The sequence below is a fragment of the Diabrotica virgifera genome, chromosome 9 (assembly GCF_917563875.1).
Source record: "Diabrotica virgifera virgifera chromosome 9, PGI_DIABVI_V3a".
NCBI classification, from domain to species: domain Eukaryota; kingdom Metazoa; phylum Arthropoda; class Insecta; order Coleoptera; family Chrysomelidae; genus Diabrotica; species Diabrotica virgifera.
The window spans coordinates 76,712,200-76,731,970 of NC_065451.1; positions in this window are offsets into that span (position 1 = coordinate 76,712,200).

Below are 19,771 nucleotides of genomic sequence, written 5' to 3' on the forward strand. Positions count from 1 at the left end.
ATAGCTGTGGCCTTTTTGTTTGTGGAACTTTGTATACAATATATAAATATACACATATCGGAAAAGTCTAGGGTTATTTTAATAACATAATAAAAGTAATAAACATAAATTCATGTGGTCGTTTAATTTCAATTACATTTGTACAGTTGCTCATTCTGGCCATTCTGTTCATTTTTGTACGTAAAAACAAAACGTAAAATTTTTTTTGAAGGAATTTTCTTTTTAAAAACATTTATTTTGAAAATAGATGCGTACAATAATGTGTACTACCGAACTATTAACAATAATAAAAATGCTCAATTACAGTTATGTAATAGAATCGAATAAATCGACGACTGCTAGATGAATGCTTGATGAAAAACGGGATACGGACGTTTCGCCCCCGCTGTTTCGCTCCCGACCGTTTCACCTCTACCGTTTCGTCCCCAGCCGTTTCACCCCCGAACCGTTTCGCACCCAGGATTTTACCTAACATTTTTAACTAGTTGTATTGAGTTATAAATACAATGTTAGTAATACATTTACATTCTTGAATATGTATATATTTATTGACTGACTTGATGATGTTTCTTCTTTTTATGTATCTTTGTTACTATTATATGTATTTTGACGATTTAAAAAAAAAACAATTCCTCTCAGTATCTTTTGAATGACCAAATTGATTTAAATAACCCACCCTTACTAAATTTATGTTTACAAATCCCCTAATAATAATTTATCTTAATCCATACTTTATCCGTACATTGTAATAAGGCAAAATTATTTTTCTGAGAACAAAATCCTTTGTGTAAGTAAATAGGTATGTAAAATTATTTCTGAGAACAATTATGTATTAATCCTGTCTATCTACTATAAATATGTATACCAAAGCACTTCTAAGAAAAACAAACAAAAAAATGATCAATAGGTAAATGTATTACTAACATTGTATTTATAATTCAATGCAATTAGTTAAAAATGTTAGGTAAAATCCCGGGGGCGAAACGGTTTGGGAACGGTTCGGGGGCGACACGGCTGGGGACAAAACGGCGGGGGCGAAACGCCCGTAAATCATGAAAAACAGGTGTAGGCGTATTTATAATCTCTGTTCGGATGGACTGTGGTCGGTGGTTTCCAATAGAATTATTTATTTATATTTATATAATCAAAGTTACTATAAGCATATAGTAACAATATTTTAGTACCTAACATTTTCTCCGTTCCAGGCACGTAGCCAAGGGTCCATGGGGTCCGGACGCCTCCCAAAACTACCTCGGCTTTGGTACCAAGGCAGCAAGTTTATCTCCAATCAGTGCCGGTTTAACCTAACTTCGGGCCCTGGGCGCTGGAGGTTTAGGGGCCCCCTTCATTGCTATTCGTTGTCAGTTTTTTAACAATAAAACACATGCATTAACTGTAAAGGTTTGTTGTAAAATCCATAAAGTAATTTTTTTAAACAAGCAAGAAGAATAGCAAACGTAAAAAATAATCCAAAAAATACTTTTAAAAACATAAATACAAAACAAAAAGTACATAAAGACAAAAATTAGATCATTTTTTTTCTTGACTTGGCATTCGCAAACTGCCATGTAATATTATCACAATTCAGTTTCTCCAGTTCTTCATTCTCTATATACAATAGTGATAATGCCTCTAGGTTTTTTTGACCCAAATTTGCCCTTAAATATGTTTTTATTCTTTTTAAAGCCGAAAAAGACCGCTCACCTGACGCGTCAAATAAATTTGCAGTAAAGTTAAGATACTGGGAAAAGTTGCCTTTACATCTTGGATGACATCAAATTTTTCATAAATTATATGTTTATTCAAATTTTGGCATACCGTTACAAAATGGATAATTTTATTATGCAAGTTCTCTTTGGTTTCTTCAACATTGTTTCTCGCATAAAGTATTAATTGACGTCTTGACTTCTTCTTTATCTAGAGTAAAGAAACATCTAAAAGCTGATGTCACACCCTTGTAGCATTCAATTCGCGATTCTGAAAACAGCGACTAATTTTCTAGACTCTAAATTTTCTGCGACAGCGATTTTTTGTCGCCGCGACTACAAATCGCAAGTGGAGTGCTAGCCTTAGAGGCCACTGTATAATGCCAAATTGCAATTTTTTAATCGCTTTACCTTTGAATGTTTGAAATATTGTGTACCTATTGTTTCTGTATTGGCATAAGAACTTATATTTTGTTCCTATTTTAAAAGAATTTATTTTAAAGCCGAAAAGTGAGACATACCTATTATTATTTAATCCCCACAATTCAAAATGAAATTATTAGAAACTTTTTTTTTTTATTTATTATTTATACATATGACCTGGCCTCTAGTGACTAATCCAGGTCGTTTTTTCCTGATGGGATTACAGATATTTTTTTTTATATTTTTACATTTTTTACTCAACTATTAAATCTATTTTTACAATAACAATTTGCCATAATCTCTTAATTACGTATAACAAACAAATTTAAATAAACAATTTAAAATATTTTTGGTACTATCAACTCCCTTCTAAGTTATAAAGACAGTCCCTCTATTTTCAGAAGAGAGTTGGTAGTTTTTTTTTTTTATTTTTTTTTATTTTTATGAATTATGTATTGAATTATTATTTTTATTTATTTATTTTATATTGAATTATTATTATTATAATTGTAAATATCTATTTTTGAATTTATATTTTATTTTATTTATTTTAACTTTATCTTACTCAACTTCATCAGGGTTGGATTATTGGTTGTCTTCTTCTATTATTATAGATTTCTTGTTGTTTTTTAGATATTATTTGTGTGAGATTGTTTAATATTTCAAAATATTCTTCATTTTGTAATATATCTCTTATTTCAATTCTTTCTAATCTTCTCCTCATTTCTCTGTGTTCTTCATTTTCTATAGTATTTTCACAATGTAACACTATATGTTCTGGTGTACCTAGTTCTCCACATTCACAATATGCATCATCTTTTAAGTTAAATCTTTCCAAATATGTTGGGTACGGTCCATGTCCTGTTAAAAAGTGTATTAAACCTTGTTTTGGATTAAAATAATTTGGAATGTTTTCTATTATTGGTATAAAATTGTATAAACGTCTAGATTTTGTTGAATTTTCCCATTCATTTTGTCTTTTTCTATTTATTATTTCTTTTAATTCTCTTTTATTTCTTATATCTAATCCTATTATTTGTATTATTTTTTCATATTTTTCTTTTTTAGCCAATAATTACATGCTCTTTTTTGTGTTTCTAAATGCATTGGCATTACTCCAATTAAAACTGTGAGTGCCTGTGTTGCAGTTGTTCCAAATGCGCCCGTCATTCTTACAAGAAATCCTCTCTGAGCTCTATTTAATTTTTCTGCGTTTTTTTTATTTATTAATCTATGTGCCCATACACTTGAACCGTACCCTACAATTGATGCAAGTATTGTTCTTAGGTATATTCTCATCTGTCGGAACGAAATTCTATATTCCTTCTGTGCTAGACTAGCAATGCTATGCATGATCTTTGTTGCCTTTTCACAGACACAATTCATGTGTTTTGTAAATAATTTTTGTTCGTCTATTATAATACCTAAATATCTTGTTTCCATTTTTCTTTTTATTGTTTTCCCTCTAATTTTTATAATTGGATCTCTTTCTAAATTTCCTTTTATTAAACTATATGTTGTTTTTGAATCTGATATTGTTAATTTTACTTTATTCATCCAATCATTTACTCTTATTAATACTTCATTTGATTTATTTTCTAATTCTCTTCTTGAAAATTATTAGAAATATTAGAAACTAAAAAAACTCCGTTTATGCGATTATTTTGGATACAATTCGAGACATAGCTAAATCTGACAACTTTCTGTAGTTTTTGAAAAAGGGCCCCCCACAAACACTGACACGGGGTCCCTGTGGGGCTAGGCTACGCCACTGTGTATAGGCGTGAAGAGATGTAACAATAGAACAAGGCTTTTGCAGTGTATTGGCGTATCTGCGTATGAGATTTTTTTCGGAGAATATGTAGATTACTTGAACCTAGCGCTAACGGACATATACGAGGGAATACTTATAAACGGAGAACGATTGAACAACATAAGATACGCAGATGATGATGATACTGCCATTTTTGCAGACAGTCTTGAAGGTCTGCAGACACTTTGGGCTTGATTTTAACATCAAAAAAACCAAATACATGGTTATAAGCAAAAATAGGATACCACCTGGTCAATTACTAGTTAACCAACAACCTATAACACAAATCACCAACGTTTGTTATTTGGGTGCAAACTTAAATGAACAGTGGGACCAATCGACGGATATTAAGATAAGGATCGAGAAGGCAAGATCAGCTTTCGTCAAAATGAAAAAAATCTTTAACAGCCACGATATAAAATTGGAAATAAAAGTTCGTTTACTAAAATGGTACGTATTCTCCGTTTTTTTATATGGCGTGGAGTTATGGACCTTAACTGAAGCATCACTGAAGAGACTCAAAGCATTTGAGATGTGGTGCTATAGACGCATGTTGAGGATTTCCTGGATAGACAGAGTTACCAGCGAAGAAGTTCTACATGGAATGGGTAAAGAGCGAGAACTAGTCGTAACCATAAAACGTCGCAAACTGGAGTACCTGAGCCATATAATGCGCAATAAACAACGATATGACCTACTTCGGACCATACTTCAAGGTAAAGTGCATGGGAAAAGAGGTCCAGGACGAAGAAGAATATCCTGGCTGCATAACCTGCGAAAATGGTTTAACTTAACCACTACCGGACTTTTCAGGGCAGCAGTCAACAAAGTCAGAATAGCCATGTTAGTGTCACAACATCCGTAACGGATAGGCACCATTAAAAGAAAATGTAGATTATTTAGCGTCTTTATTTTTTTATAATTAAAAGAAACAGGCCCCTTCGGGCCCCGGGCCCCTGGGCGCCCGCCACAAGCGCCCAGTGGATAAACCGGCACTACCCCAAGTTATTATTTTGAAACATTTTTACAAAAGTTTTTAACATTGTTGAAAAAGTGAACGTAATTATTATTATTTTTTACTAGGATTATTTCTGTTTTTATTCAGTGTACGGATCAACTTACATCCAATTTAAAAATCAGATTTAGCAAAAACGAAAATATTCTATCAGCATTTCAAATTCTTTTACCTGCATTTGCCTCTACAGTAGTCTACAGAAAAGCAAAATGCTAAAAAATTTGGCTGCCTATTACTCCCGCGACACTTCTCTTTCAGCAATAAAAGTTGAAAGCTGAATATGTATATGTTATGGTGTAACTGTAATACAAAATACAATATCATCTTTGGAACCAAATACCGAAGTTATCCACGTAATGAAGCATTGTAATAAATATTTGTTATCTAAACATTGACATATTCCTTACAATTTTGGCAACTATACCTGTCACAACGGCCAGTGTAGATGTGTAGAACCTTCGTTCTCAACAATGAAGAGAGTAAAAACTTTACTCGGAAACAAGATGGAAACGAAAGACTCAGTTTATTGGCTCTTTGTTCCGTTCATTGGCACGTCGAAAGCCAGATATATAGATATCAAATCATCATCACAGATGTCATAGAGCGAATAGCATAGCTGAGGTGGAATTGGGCGGGTCATGTAGCCAGAATAGAGAACGGTGGTGGACCCAAAAAATTACAGTGTGGAGATCACGAACGGACAGAAGAAGTAGAGGTAGACCACCTACACGATGGACAGACAACGTCAAAAGGGTTGCTGGGAATTGGTTACTGGAAGCCCAAGATCGACAGAACTAAAAGAAATTAGGGGAGGCCTATGTTCAACTTTGAATGCAGAAGACTGGATGATGATGATATATCAAATAACCCAAAATATTGAGTGGACAGCTGAATAGAAGACCAGGTGTACTCTTTTCTACGGAATTCTATATTTCGTTAGTAGTCACTAACATCAGTGAAGCTAAAATGATATTAAAGATACAATGGCGAAATTAGCTATTAAAAACAACTTACTTTACTATACTGCGTTCCACGGTCACCTTTCAGTAGACTCTTATGAAGAACAGTGTTGCCAAGACATATTAATATTTATATTAAATAAATTTTAAAGTATTTTTATACCTCACTTGGCCTATTAAATTTGTCAGTATGTATGAGAAATCTTGTAAGCTGTCAAAGCAAAGGGAGTTTAGCTCGGTGGTAGCGCGTTCGACCGGAGATCGAGAGGTCCCTGGTTCGAATCCGTGTGTTATCTACTTTTTTTTGGAAAGTAGTAAGTAAAAATTAGTTTAATCTTTAAATACAAATAACTTGTTGAAAGTATATTTATTTCGTTGAAATCATATAATATAAGTATAACTTCTTATGTGCGTACAAAGTACACATGTTAAAAAGTACATTTTTAAGGCACTCATGTGAACTGCAGAATTCGCTTCGCTCATTCTGCAAACTTTCACATGCGTGCCTTAAAATTGTACTTTTAACTTTTAACACGTATATCATAAATAACTATTAAATATAATATTAATCACAGGCTAATTATAATTAATATTCAAATGATATATCTTTAATATCGTGTAAATATCTTTCATAGTACCTATCTATGAATTCACAGATTTTCAAATCAAGATGTTTTGGACTTCTGGAATATTCTATTTAGACGGACTTTAAGTTCGTCTGCTTAAAACCGGCAACACTGAGCTGCAAGGTTCCATAAGTTTTATATTGGGATATGCTGCCCACACTGCAAAGTGACTGCGGAACGCAGAATAGAATGAGATTGTCGTCATGTAGAATATAGATGTTATTATGTTATTATAGTAAAGTAGTAAACACTTGTTATTGCAATTTTTAAAATATTAAAATAGTTTTTTGAAATTTTGCATATGGATCTAAAATTTATTCTGAATATTTTTTTCAATACCTTACCGTCTAACCAACAAAAAATTTGAGTTGTATTTGGACCCCCCCCCCCCTCAAGAACATTTCCGGAACGCTGTAAACCGATAGTAGTAGTAGTATAGTAGTATAAAATTAAAGGTAAAACGAATATTTTCGAATGGGTCATATGACCGATCATATTACCCGTATGCACGCCAATGGTGAATATAGAATTCTTAATTGTATGTCAAAAGATGCGCAATAACTACGTCTTAAAAAACACCAAATTTCATTTGCATATCTCAACCGGTTTTAAAGCAATAAATAAATCAACAGTTTGTAAGAAAAAATTCAACATCTAGTATCTCGAAAACGAAGCATTTGCGGACATACGATTATAAAGCAAACTATCATTATTTTTTCACGCAGAATTACCCCTTAAAGTTTGTCGCACTTATTTAGAAACACCCTGTACTCATGTAGATTACGGCTAGTTGTTAAAGTAACTAACTTTTTTGTTTCCAACATAAGCGAATGAATAAAAAAACTAGAATATTCCACAGGGTGATGCGAACTTTAAGAAAAAATTTGATTCATTGTATACCGGGTGCACAATTTGATTCGTGCATCCCATATACAATGAAAATTTACCTGTTTAGCAACAATATTATTACAGCTATATTGTTAAAGAATACGGCTATAACATATTTAGAAAATCACTTAAATCGGATAACAGGTTTAGTAAATTCGAGACATAAAAATGACCAAATTTTTAGGTGTGCCAATTTTTATGCACGCAAGTTTAGGTAAAATTGTATTAGTAACACTTTTTAAATCATATTTAAACCTTAAAGGAAGGTCAAGGAAGAGATGGAGTGACAACCTGAAAGAAGAGGAAGAATTTTATAACCATAAGATAGCTTTAATGTTCTTCTTTAATTTACAATTTGTAAAATTTAATTTGATCAATTATTAAAAAATTATGTAAAATTAACTAAAACGCGAGCTCCGCTGAACGATTTCACACAGTAAGGCGATGGCTTAGTGTGAAAACCTCGTATCTCATTAAATTACAATTTTACAGGAGAGGCAAAAAACTGATTTTCTGCATAATATAACCTAAAAACAAAAATTACCGTTACATAATTTTAATTCGAGCACATTGAGACAAATATCTGATATTGGCCTAGAGCTAAAAGTGTTAAATGTTGCTATTAGATTCGAAATACAAATATTAACTATGAAAAACACGTAAATATCCTTGCAGTATATAGAGCCTTTGCTTAAGTAACTATGATAACCTCGTATATCTTGATATACGTGTTTTTCATCTTAAATGAGGTTGTGTTTATTATTATTTACGAGGTTTTCATTTTTCATAGCTTAATGCACACCTCCAAATACTAGGTTGATACAGTACAAATCTTTTGATTTAAGCTTCATAAAATGTTTCTGTATGCAGGACTACCTTTTACTGTTCACAAAAAACATTTCTCTAAGTCGAATCTCTGAAACAAATACTCCAAATTAAGTACCAAAGTCTTGGTTATAAATATACGTGGTATTCACACTAAATCAAGAGAGCAATTGATATACGTGGTTTCTTTTTTCGGCTGTAGAAAATAGTCTAGTGTATTTGGATTTTTTCTAACAGTTGTAAATCGTGAGAGACAAGGTTTTCAAACTAAAACAACCAAAATGTCATTTTCGAAAAAAAATGAGATACGAGGTTTTCACACTAAGCCATCGAAGGTATGTTTGTGAGAAGGGTGACTTGAGCGTTATAAAAATAAAAAACTATAGAAGCTGTAGATTTAATGTTTAATCCGGTCAACTTAGACATCAAAATAGTTGGCAAATAACAATAATTGCCGGAGAGCCAAATTTTGGTGAAGAAGTAGAGTTTATCATATAACAAATAAAGTTTTAAAAGTCCCCATCGATCACATGTGTGCAACAAAAGTTATTCGGGGTCAAAGGTCAAAATTTGAGATTTTTTGGATTTTTCTCGAAAACGGTAAGTTTTATCAAAAAAAAAAATTTAACCAAAGTTGTAGATCTTAACATTATCTACAAAAATAGTCCTACAATTTTTTTCCTAAGAGTTACCATTCCTGAGATATCGCGATTTTAAAAGTTACTTTATACATTATATGCACATATAAGCCACAAGTATAAAAGCCTATTTGTGTCTCTTTTATATAATATATTATACTATTCTGAAAATATTTCTTCAAAAGATAATCAGTCCCAAACTGAATTTCCTCTATCCACGTGGCCTTGAAAAACATTTGCCAATACCATTGCTTAAAAAAGAACAGATTGTCTATTGTAAACAATGGCTACAGTATTGTCCGTAGGTCTTGTTCATATTATCTGTTTCTTTTAGTGCTAAAGGTTCAGTTCAAGTGAATATAAGTGCTTATTACAAGCGTCTACCATTTAACAGACATTACGGGCTTACAGTGACAGTTGTATTTGACGGCTACAGTGACTCGACAAAGAATATTAAAGCTCCAGAACAACGTCGTCGAACTACAAAAACATCATCGGGTTCCGAGATTATCTTTGATGAAAATATAACAGTTCCAGCATTAATAATAAATCTCGTTTAATTTCCATGTTAACTAACAAATTAACAGCTGCGAATATTGAAGTGAAACAAGCTAAAAATGACGCAGATGTCCTTATAATTGAGACAGCAATTTTGAAAAATTTAAGGCAACAGACACAACAATTGTAGTTGGTGAAACTGTTGATTTGTTAGTACTGCTTACTGCAAGGACTCCAGTAGATAAAGTTATTTATTTTCTGAAACCTGGAAGGGCTCAACAGCGAACAGAGATATATTCTTCGAAAAGTTTATCGGCTTATCCCGAATGCCAAAAGTACATTTTATTATTACATGCGATAACCGGCTGCGACACTACGTCAGCAATGTACAGAAGGGGCAAAACGTCAGTACTTAAATTATTCGAAAAAAAAAGATTTGACTGCTGTTAAGTTTTTACAGAACTTGATTCCACATCGCAGAAAATAATTACGGAAGGAATTCGCTTTCTTATTGCGGTTTATGGAGCTCAAAAAAAAATTGGTTGTCTTGATAAATACGCGAAAATAAATAATTTTTGTAAAAAATACGCGAAACAAGTACAACTATCATGTCTTCCTCCAACATCAGCATCTGCTTTTCAACATTTGTATCGAATATATTATCAAGTTCAAACATGGCTAGGCAATGAACTGAATCCAGAAGACTGGGGTTGGAAATTAATAGATAATACTCTGGAACCGATTAAAACCTTACTCCCACCTACTCCAGAAAAACTCCTTAACACTATTTTTTGCAATTGCAAAAAAGGTTTTAGTGCCAAATGTGGATGTATAAAAGTCGGGTTGCTGTGTTCCCTAGCGTGTACCATCTGCCAAGGTCAGTCTTGCTCAAATGTCCAGAGAGACCAATGACTCAGTCACATTTGAACAATTTTTGAACATCCAGCAGGTGGAAGAGGAAGAAGATGAAATCGAAGAAGACTTGACTGTTGAAGTAGACTTTCAAGAATATGAATCTGATTAAAATATCTACAGAAATCAAAACAATAGTTAACCTAATAATCAATAGCAATATCAAGAATCAATATCAATAATAAGGTAATATCTAGAACTTGACCGGTATTGTTTCCTTAAATTATCCTAAAATTGTCAAAACAGTTAGTGGAGTAGGCCTACAGGGAAACCAAGGTAAAAAACACGCGCCGAGTACACTACCTCATAGGTGGTGTGGAAACGTGTGCATATTCTGCATAATATCATGTATAATGTGACTCTTAGAATCGCGATATCTCAGGAATGGCAACTCTTAGGAAAAAAATAGTAAGGACTATTTTTGTAGATAATTTTAAGATCTACAACTTTGGTTTAAGGTTCTTTTTTGATGATACTTACCGTTTTCGAAAAAAATCCAAAAAATCTCAAATTTTGACCTTTGACCCCGAATAACTTTTGTTGCACACATGGGATCGATGGGGACTTTTAATACTTTATTTGTTATGGTATACCCTAGCTCTCCACCAAAATTTGGCTCTCCGGCAATTTTTGTTATTTCAAATGTCTATATAGACCGGGTTATTTAGAAAAATCTTTCTATAAGATATTTTTTGTAAAATTTTCTGAATTTTTCAATGGTAAAGTCAGTTTTTTTCTAAAATTTGTATTTTCATAGGTATTTAAAACCTACTAATTTCGCAGTTCATTTGTTTAATAAAAAATGAAGCGCCCACTTCTAAATAAAATTATAATGAGAGGGGAGCCCAAGCGGGGATTTTTGCAGTTACTCGAGCGCGTCAGATTATCATATGGGAAGAATCCTGGTACCCTGCAGATGTACCTTTACCATATATTGGCTCTTAACACAGGGGAGTTCGTTAAGGGGAGTCCGAAAAAAAATCAATCCTTAGAAAAACTCGAAATTGTCAGATTAAGATAAGGTAAGTTAAACACATGCAAAAGAGTGTATATTTCAAAAATATGACGATTTGAGGGCGTAAGGAAATGGTACAGTCAAAAATTTCACAAAAAAAGCCGATATTTCGCGAAATGAACGTCAGATCGAAAAACTAAAAACTACGTGTTTAATATTTTCCAAAAATCTATCGAATGATTCCAAACACGACCTCACACGGAGTAGGGTGGGGATAAATTTAAAATTTGAAATACGAACCCTGCGATATTTCGCGAAATGAACATCAGATCGAAAAACTGCAAAATACAGTTATTGAATATTTTTGAAAAATCTATCGAATAGTACCAAACACGACCCCCCACGAAGGTGGGGTGGGGGATTACTTTAAAATCTTAAATAGGAGTCCCAAATTTTTATTGCAGATTTGGATTCTTTACGTAAAAATAAACAATTTATTTTACACATTTTTTCGAATTATGGATATATGTCGCTATAATCGGAAAAACTATTGTTCGAAATGGAAAATTAAATTAAAAAATGGAAAGTTCTCACTAAAGTGGAAAACTTTACTTTACTTTTTTTTGGTTTTAGGACCTAATAATCACAACCCAATAGGTCCCCATAACGCTCGAGTGACTGCAAATTTAGCATACTTTCCTCCCTTACTATAAAAATTTCTATCTCATTTGATTTTTCCTCTAAGTAAAAACTCCATTGACTCCACTATATACTTATATCGAAATTCATCTAATAGCGGAAACTCTTATAATAAAATAAGTAAACTCTTATAAGTAGATCTCTGTCGCGTCGGTCGAACATAGAAACACCCTGTCATGTGTTTAAATATTACTTTGGGGAAAATCATACGCGCCAATAATTGTCTTAACTAATAATTAAATTACTATGATCCATGTTATTACTAAACCGCCCTCTGCAAACTCATAATCGAAGTGTCAATTTCCAAACAAAAGCTCCCTGCTTGAACGTAAAAAACGGACAAACCCTTAACGCCCTTTTGACGGGCGTTACATGAACTAATTGAGCGGTGTGGACCGTAATTTCTCATTGAATCAGTTAATGTTATGTGATTTATTGGCATAAGGCAGGCCCTGTATAGCAGATCGGGTTGCATCTGTCTGTGTCCTCTGTAATTAATTCCATCGGGAACAGCAATCATTTCAATTAGGGCCCTTTGATCATACGCGTATCGCAGGTGATTTATTCGGGAGTGTTAACACGGGAGAACAAAGAGAAATTCTTTGAATTTTCTTTAGGAACAGGACGATTTTTGAAGGGCAGGTAAAATGTTTTCCTCTATTACTCCAGGGAAATAAGCAAAAAATAGACCATGTTCGGGACACTGAAATATCCAGGAAGCTGACAACATTTTTAGTTATTGTAGACCTATATTATGAAAACTGGGGGTGGATGCCACCCCTTCTCGGGGGTGAAAATTATTTTATTAAAAATAATACCATAAGTCAATAGAGAGACAAATTATAGGCAAAATTTGTTATATAAAGTTATTAAAATAAATCAACACTTTTTGAGTTATTAAAGACCAAAGATTTTATTTTTTCGTAAAAAAATGCATGTTTTAAATCGGTTTTTCACGTATAAATAAAAAACTATAAGCTTTTGCAAAAAAGTTATTATTACTGAAATTAAAGATAATAAAAAAGTTAATACATTCCTCACATAAAGAACTAAACTAATAATAGTTCAAAGTGAGGTTATTGGCAATTGAATGTGTATTTTTTTCGACGAGTACTCAAATCTAAGTATTCAAGCTTAAATAACGGGAAAACGATGCAATGTATAAAATATTCTTGCTAAACATTTACCAAAGTACTCTAGAATACCTATCAAATGAGCTTCAGAACAAGGTAGTAGCGCCAAAATTAAGCAAGTTATAATGAAAATAAAAGAACCGTTTCGATTTTTTTAGGAAAAAGTGAAAAATAAAACATACGCCATTTCCACAAAAATTAAAATTTACAGTAATCCTTACAAGAACTTCTTTATATTAGCATAACTAATGTTCTCGATAATTTTGACCAGTTTAGAATGCATATTTTTGAAAAAAAGATATAATTTATAGTGTAGGAAACAGAGGTTGAACCTTGCAAAATGGACACAAGTCCGGTTTTATTTTTTTTCTGGCATATCAAGGGGTGCTTAATATAAGACTAACTTTTTCTGAAAAAATTTCGCCCCGGAACCCCCCTTTTCACCCCTTTAAAGGGGGTAATTTATGGTTTTTGCAGAACGTAGCCCTTCCTGTACCTTTTACAAAAAATTTTTTTTAAAGAAATATGAAGAGGACTATATTTTCTACGATTTATTTCCGACAGCATCTCTCTATCATCCACCGTTTAGCAAGGGTGGCGCCCCAAAGTTGACAAGTTTTTAAAAAAGATGTTTTTAAAAAATATATATTTTTCCCTAACTGTAACGGAAATTAAAAAGAAATGCTGCGAAAATTATTCACAAATAGATGATTGATTTTTTGGTATAGGTTTCACTTAAGGGTAATTGCCCTTTTTTTAATTACAGGGTGTTACATTTTAAAAAACCCCTTTTTATACCATCTGAACCGTTTATGCTAGAGTAAAAAGACTTTCAGCGATTACCCATGTACTGGTGTTATTTACAAATTTGTATAATGCACCCCCATTTTTTCCCCGGAACCACCCAAAAAAAAAAAGAAGAATTAATAAATAAAGTGATTTTCTTGGAATCCTTCACACACAATGCCCTTCATTAATATGCTTCATATATCATTTTGTGCAAGTTATTATTACCCATGCATGGACACTAAAAGCGATTTCCTAGTGCAACCCCTGTAGCCAAAAACAATAAATAAAATGGGGGTTGAATTTTTTTTTTGTTTTTTGCTTTATGATCCATATGGGCATATGCTTCATCAATAGTGCTTTTCAAAAATATATATGGTTATTGCAACATCCCTGCGCAAACCACCTCTATCCTTGGAAATATACTGCAGAAACTACCCCTATACCTTATCCAGCATGTTTTTACGATTTTCTCATTACCTATTCATTTTTTTTTAAACAAAACTTATACAAGGTTAAAGACCACTATTTACTCTAAAAATTAGGTCCTATTCATTTTTTTCGTTTAAGCAACCGTTACGGCACAGTGGCGCCGTAAACCTCATATATGCTTTGACGGGCTCCACTTTTTGTTTATTTTTTCGTCATCTGTTTGTTTTATTGATAAAGTACTTATGTAAAATAAAACAACACAGTGTAATCTACAAATCATGACCTATGCACATTTTACATTCTTTGCTCCCCAAAGCTACAGTGGTGGCCCAAAATAAATTTTTTCATATTTTCGCCACCTACACGCATTTTATTGCGGTAATGCTATCTTAATAGCACAATATTCACCCCTAAGTGGTCGCTAAGCAGTGGCGGATCCAGGGAGTGGTGATGGGGGCGATCACCCCCACCCCTCTCAAACCAAGTGATATTATATTTGAAGATTATAAAAATGTTCATTTATTTTTACAGAAATACTTATATTATATTAATATTATTTTTATAAGACTGACTTTTTATGCTTTAGCGACAGTGGCGGATCCACCATCGTTAAGAGGGGGGTGCCAATTGGTTAAATTTCTATAAAAATAAATGAATATTTTTATAATCTTTGAATATAATATCACTTGGTTTGAGAGGGGGGGAGGTGATCACCATATCACCCCTCCCTGGATCCGTCACTGCGTAGCGACCACGTAAGGGTAAATATTGTGCTGTTAAGGTAGCATTAATGCAATAAAATGCATGTAGGTGGCGAAAATTTGCAAAAATTTATTTTGGGCCACCACTGTGGCTTTGGGGAGCAAAGAATGTAAAATGTGCATAAGTCATAATTTGTTGGTTACACTGTGTTGTTTTATTTTGCATAAGTACTTTATCAATAAAACGAACAGATGACGAAAAAAAAAAACAAAAACGGGAGCCCGCAAAAGCATATATGAGGTTTACGGCGCCACTGTGCCGTAACGGTTGCTTATACGAAAAAATGAATACGACATAATTTTTAGAGTAAATAGTGGTCTTTAACCTTGTATAAGTTTTGTTTAAAAATAATACATAGGTAACGAGAAAATCGTAAAAACATGCTCGCCAAGGGATAGGGGTAGTTTCTGCAGTATATTTTCAAGGATAGGGGTGGTTTTCGCAGAGATGTTGCAATAACCATATATATTTTTGAAAAGCACTATTGATGAAGCATGTGCCCATATGGATCAAAAAGCAAAAAACAAAAAAAAATTTTCAACCCCCCATTTTATTTATTTTTTTTTGCTACAGGGGTTGCACTAGGAAATTACTTTTGGTGTCCATGCATGGGTAATAATAACGTGCACAAAATGATATATGAAGCATATTAATAAAGGGCATTGTGTGTGAAGGATTCCAAGAAAATCAATTTATTTATTAATTCTTCTTTTTTTTGGGGTGGTTCGGGGAAAAAATGGGGGTGCATTATACAAATTTGTAAATAGCACCAGTACATGGGTAATCGCTGAAAGCCTTTTTACTCTAGCATAAACGGTTCAGATGGTATAAAAAGAGGTTTTTTAAAATGTAACACCCTGTTATTAAAAAAAGGGCAATTAACCTTAAGTGAAACCTATACCAAAAAATCAGTAAATTGTTTGTGAATAATTTCCGCATGATTTCTTCTTAATTTCCGTTACAGTTAGGGAAAAATATATTTTTTTTAAAAAGATCTTTTTTAAAAACTTGTCAACTTTAGGGCGCCACCCCCGCTAAACGGTTGAAGATAGAGAGATGATGTCGGAAATAAATCGTAGAAAATATAGTCCTCTTCATATTTCTATAAAAGAAATTTTTAGTAAAAGTTACAGGAAGGGCTACGTTCCGCAAAAACCACAAATTACCCCCTTTAAAGGGGTGAAAAGGGAGGTTCCGGGGCGAAATTTTTTCAGAAAAAGTTAGTCTTATAATAAGCACCCCTTGATATACCAGAAAAAAAATAAAACCGGACTTGTGTCCATTTTGCAAGGTTCAACCTTTGTTTCCTACACTATTAAATAAATCATAATTTTTAAAATTATTTTAATTCTCATATCCTTTTGATAATAACTCCAAAACTACTCAATATACGTAAAAAATTATATTTAACCAAATTTTAGATTTTTCTGTGCCAAATATTTTACTTGTTTTACTATTTCTATAAGGTAAAAAATAACCGAGATAGAAACGTTTAAATATTAAATTTTGCTGTGGGGACTATGCAACCGGGGTTATTTAACCTTTTATTTTTAAAAAAGTAAGGGGTATAAAAGATTAGGTTCAACGTGCTTAAATAGCACTTGGAATTAACTTTCAAATAGTTTTTAGATGAACCTGATATCGTAAACACGAACGGAGTTATTAAAAAAAAACCATAACATTTTTTGGAAAATTTTTGAAAAGATAAATTTTGAAAAAATTTTGGAGCCTAAATTTTAACGCTATCAGCATGTTCGAGAGATCATTTAATATATATTTTTAAGTACTTTGACAAATGTTTAATAAGTTTATGTTATAAAATGCATCAATTTCCCGTTATTTCAGCTTGAATACTTAGAGTTTTTTATTCGCCGAAAAAAATATACATTCAATTACCTATAACTCACTTTATTAATAACTTTAAATAAACTAATAATTAATAACTATAAATAACTTTTTTGTAAAAACTTACACTTTTTAAGTTATTGATGAAAAATTGGTTAAAAACATGCATTTTTCTCAAGAAAAATTAAAATCTTTGATCTTTAATAACTCAAAAAGTTTTGATTTATTTTAATAACTCTATATAACAAATTTTGCTTGAAATTTGTCCCTCTATCGAATTATGGGGTTATTTTTAATAAAATAATTTTCAGCCACAAGAAGGGGTGGCATCCACCCCCAGGGTAAAAGCGCAAGTTGGCACCATGTCACCTTTGTTCCTTGAGATATTCTCTAACCACTCACTAATTTTCATGCAAATTAATGGAGGTTCAACGAAATCGGAGGTAATAGCTCATATCCACCTTCAGTGACTCCACTACCTATGCAAGCACATTCATGACACAGCGCTAGTAAGTTGTTACGAGCGTAAGCAGGACAAACATGTTTTACGATTTAGCAATGCGCGCACCCGCATTAAAGTAAACAGACTGTTTTGACCGTTGTGCGACAGTGGACTTATTTCTTATTGAATGTGAGAGACAGTTACATAATATTTGGTTACATATCTATTGGAATATTTGCTGTTTTCTTTATGAAACTTTATAAAACCATTCAATAAACTAATTATCAATAAAAAAGCTGCATTGAATTCGTGATTTAGTCAAAATAAGTTAAATTCTGTAAATTGCGGTTGTTTCACCAAATTTCCTAACCACTATCACCAATATTCCTTACCGTGTCACCAACTTACCTAACATAAGTTTGTATGTCAGTTTGACATTAACTATCATTATTATTCATTTTTTGTTAAATTAACTCTTTTAAACAGTTATTTCAAATAATAAGTAACGTAATAACGCAAAACTTATTTCTCGCTTAGTTGTTTAATTCATATATTATTAGTATTTTTTATTTTTATCACCAACATACCTTTCCTTACCCTACACCTTATATGAAGGATTTTATTAAATACAATTTTTTTGTGATAACTGGTTTACAGCTCATTTTTCTTGTGGATTTAGTAAACGTAACTGGACAAGTCAATCAAAATCCAAAATATTTAACATTTATGTCTTTTTCATTTTGTATTATAATTTTAATAAACGCTACATTTAGTTACCTAATGTACTTAATTTTAAGATTTTTTTCACTTACTTAGAAAACTGAATGATCTTGTTTGCTTTCGTTCTCCGACCACACAAATTATCATTGGAATTTTTACTTTGCCCATCTGAGTTGAGCCGAAAAGCAGACTAACTACAGAACAGAAAGATCTTGTAAAGACAATGAGCTTCTTTTGCACGAATTTATAACTAAAGTAAACATTAGAAATGGGAATGACATTAAATCTGGAAACAGAACTTAACAGGATAAAATTATTTAATTATTATAAATTCGTATGTCCTTCTTCTTCTCCTTTAAGTTTCCTGTCCATTGCGAACTAGTGTTGCCCAAAATCGGTCTTGGTCTTGTTCTTGCGTTTTCGCAAGACCAAGACCGGAAGCTTTAAACTTTTTTCCTCCAGAGCTTGTCTCCACTGTTCCAGTTTTTGTTCTAAGTCTCTTTCACTATTTCCTATTAACACTACATCATCAGCATACATTAGGCACCATGGAATACTACCCTGTAGTTTCGCTGTTATCTGGTCCAAAACTAATGAGAATAAATAAGGACTAAGCACCGAGCCTTGGTGCAATCCTACTTTCACCTGAAATTTATCAGTCTCTCCCACACCTGTTCTAACACTAGTCGTTACTCCCTCATACATATCTCTCACAATCTTTACATATTCGCCAGGGACTCCTTTCTTATTGAGTACCCACCACAGAATCTCTCGAGGAACTCTATCATATGCTTTCTCAAGATCAATGAATACCATATGAGCATTGGTCTCTTTATTCCTGTATTTTTCCATCAGTTGCCTTACAATGAAAATTGCATCTGTTGTTGATCTGCCCTGCATAAAGCCAAATTGATCATCGGATATTACGGTTTCTTCACGTATCCGTCTATCAATTACTCTCTCCCATATTTTCGTGGTGTGGCTAAGTAGTTTAATAGCCCTGTAATTTGTGCATTGTTGTATGTCTCCCTTGTTTTTGTAGGCAGGTACTAATATACTGCTTCTCCATTCGTCTGGCATTTGTCCAACTTCCATAATTCTATTAAATAGACCTGCTAGCCTAGTTATTCCTGTCTCTCCCAATGCTCTCCATTCTTCCCCAGGAATATCATCTGGTCCGACTGCTTTTCCTTTCTTTATTTTTTGAAGCGCTTGAGCCACTTCCCCGTTTGTTATTCTGGTAACCATTGCTATTACTGTCTCCGTTAACTCCACAGGCTGTCTGTCAATTTATTCATTTAATAAACTGTCAAAATACTTTCTCCATCTCTTTTTGACATCCTTTTCGTGAATTAGTATTTTATTATTTTCATCTCGGATACATTTAATCTGATTAAAATCTCTTGCTTTCTTTGCTCTCTATTTGGCTATTTTATATATCTTTGCTTCGCCTTTCCTGGTATCAAGTTGATCGTATAGGTTTAAATACGCTTCTGATTTAGCTTTTGCTACTGCTACTTTCGCTTCCTTTTTGGCGACCATATAGTTTTGAAGATCTATGTCCGATCTGGTTTCTTGCCACTTTTTATATAATTTTCCCTTCTCTTTTATTTTTCCTTGTACTTCATTTGACCACCACCAAGTCTCTTTATCCTCAAACTTCTTTCCTGGCGTTTTCCCAAGTATTTCAATAG